Genomic DNA, 2998 nt, shown 5'->3' with positions numbered 1-2998 from the left:
TCGGCAAATTTACCGAATTGTTGATTAGCCTTAGTATTCTGCAAACACCTCGGGAAAGGCACCGTGATGGGTATCTCGAGCCCTTTGTTCCTCTCTTCCAATGTATCGGTCGGATCAAGCTCTAAATCCTTCGATCAAGACTTCTTTCGTCTCGAACGTGGTCTTTCAGGTGATTTTTCACTCGATCGAGCACTAGCAGGCTCTCGATCGAGTTGTTCTTTATCAGCATTACTCGATCGACCAAAAATATCATTCGATCGAGCAGATTATTCAGAAAATTCACTCGATCGAACAGTTTTATTTACTCGATCGAGCTCTTCTTTTTCCTGTTCACTCAATCAAGTAGAAATTCCACTCGATCGAACACTTTTTTCAGCATTTTTACTCGATCGACCCCCAGAAATTAGTCGATCGAGTACTTTCTTTGTCGTCAGCTCTTTTTCTTCAACAGAACACTGTTCATCAGCAGTAATTTCCTTCCCCGGGTCTGACTTCGGTCCTTCATATGAATAACCGCTCCTCAAATTAATTAAATTCACCGTCTCATGTGGATTCTTATCGGCTTGTGACGGTAAATGTCCCGGTTTCCTTGTGGACTGGTTCGCGGCTAACTGGGCAACTTGAGTTTCAAGTGCCTTGATAGATGCATCTTTTTATTGATCACTTAGCTGCCACTGCTTTATTATAGACTACAACATCGTCTTCAACTCACCTATCTCACTTACCCCACCAGAAGATGATGCACCTTGATTAGATGTAGGAAAGGAAGGAGGCTGCGGAGGAGGGGTAGGATTGAGCACATTTTGACTTGTCCACCTCAAATTGGGATGGACTGCCCCTTGGTTATTATAATAGGAACCCCCTCCTTGCCTGTATTGTTGAAAATCAAGGACCCGTTCCTTCTCTATAAGACAGCCAACATCAGTGTGACCGTCGTTGCTCCCACACCTCTTACATGTGACAGTCTCCCCTCTAGTAAGAAAATGAACCGTCTGAGGCTCCCCAGCAGAATGCAACTCCAACTTACCAAATCTAGCATTCATGGCTTCCAGCTGAGCCACAACTTGCTTATCGACTGCATGAACTGTTCTAATACCATCCCTTGGGTTTCCATACTCAGCACAGTGGGTCGCCATCTCTTCAATAAGGCCTCATCCCTTATCATCGTTAGTGTTCTTTTGGAATCTTCCGTTGGATGATGCATCAAGTATGGCTCTGTGATCATCGTATAGCCCATTATAGAACTGATTGGACAAAAAACACGGATCAAAACCATGGTGAGGAAGAGACCTCACCAACCTCTTGAAACGGCACCACGCTTCATAGAAAGTTTCATCGGGTGCCTGCTTGAAACTAGTGATTTTTGCCCTCAGCTGATTAGTGCGCTGCGGAGGGAAATCTCTATTATAAAAAGCAAGAGGAAGGGTCTTCCAGTCTGTGACCCCTGCGGCCGTGCGGTCCAAATCAGTCAGCCACTCCCTGGCTGAGTCAGTCAAAGAAAAAGGAAACAGCACCTCCTTAATCTTGTCTTGAGTTACCCCCTTTGTGGCGGGGATAGTAGAACCGTAGTCCGTAAAGACCTCCATATACTTCCTCGGGTCTTCACCTGCCACACCTCTAAAGAGATTTCTCTCCTCAGTCTGGAGATTGAAACCTTTAGGAATAGATGATTCTTTAGGCTCCGATTGACTTGAAATATTCGGCATCTTTACTGGTTGGTTTACAGAACTGAAAGTGTCTTCTTCAAAAGATGGATTTTCTATAAATAGGAAATGCTGAAGTTCGGGTTCGAAAGTACTCAAGGCTTCCTTTCGTGATTCTCTTTGCAGACGGAGTCTATGCCTGAACAGTCTCCCTGGTTCAGAATCGGCTGAAACTAACTCCAACCTATGTGACTTGGGCATACACAATACTGAAAGAAAATGAATAAGAACTGCCTCAAGGAATAAAAAATTCCCTGAGACGGATAAAATAAACGAAACAAAGACAGATAGGGCAATTGCCTCCCCGGCAACGGCGCCAAAATTTGACAGGGCTGTCGTATACCTATCAAAAATAACTAACTAAACTAACTATATAGTTAGGGAAGTCAGGTCGATCTTCTCATGGAGGCAAGATATCTGTAAGAGTCCGTCTATTTGGTCACAAATGGAGGGGGGGGGGGGGGGTTGTAATTGGTTTCCTAACTAAAGTATTTAAAGGAAGAGAAGCAAGGAGAGAGCAATAAAGACAGAAAATGAGAATAAACTATCAATAGAGAGGGGACATGTCAGGATTTCGGTTCACTACGTTAGTCCAGTGACTCAACTGTAAACAACTTAGATAAATTACTGCGAGACGGATATGGAAAGGTCCTTCCGGTCCACTTTCTATCCTAAATTACCACTAACTTAACTTCCGTCCTCATCAGGGTAGTCTACTGTTCATATCAGGACTATTTAGTCCATTCTTCCGATCCAGGACTAAATTTAACCAGATTAAAAGGGTGACTCAGAAGCGTGCACTCAACTAAGTCGGTAAATACAGTTATATTGCTATGGGGACAGAGTCTCACAATTAATTCATCTAAACTATTTACTATATCGTCACATTTCCACCGTAGAACCCCTAATCCTAACATGAAACAGATTAGCTACTCATGCTATTAATATTGTCAAAACTAATAACAATGAAATAACTAATATTAAACATGATGAAATAATAATGAAAATGCATAAACAAAGATTAGGGCAGAAAATTAAAGGAACAAGATGAGTAATTAAGATGAATAAATGAAAGATTAAGATTAAAAGAGAGTAAGAGATTACAATCCCAAGAATCCGGCATAAAGAACGACTAATTCCGAGCTAAATAACCCCAAAAGCAAAGTTACAGTGAAAGGAAAAAAAAGCGTTCAAGCGTAATGTCAAAATGATAGGTAAAAACTGAATGCTGATGACCTAGTTATTATGCGCTTAAATAGAAAAATTACTAAGTCCATAAGCTAAAACACGTTCAC

General features: G+C 41.8%; 1 non-coding gene across 1 annotated transcript; it reads left to right on the top strand.

Annotated features, from left to right (window-relative positions):
• Positions 1–1269: 1269 nt before the first annotated feature.
• LOC141636017 (small nucleolar RNA R71) lies at positions 1270–1375 on the top strand. The gene has a single exon (XR_012540662.1). It is a non-coding gene; the product is annotated as a small nucleolar RNA R71 (small nucleolar RNA).
• Positions 1376–2998: the final 1623 nt, after the last annotated feature.

The sequence above is a fragment of the Silene latifolia genome, chromosome Y, assembly GCF_048544455.1.
Source record: "Silene latifolia isolate original U9 population chromosome Y, ASM4854445v1, whole genome shotgun sequence".
NCBI lineage: Eukaryota > Viridiplantae > Streptophyta > Magnoliopsida > Caryophyllales > Caryophyllaceae > Silene > Silene latifolia.
This window is presented reverse-complemented; position numbering and strand designations above follow the sequence as displayed.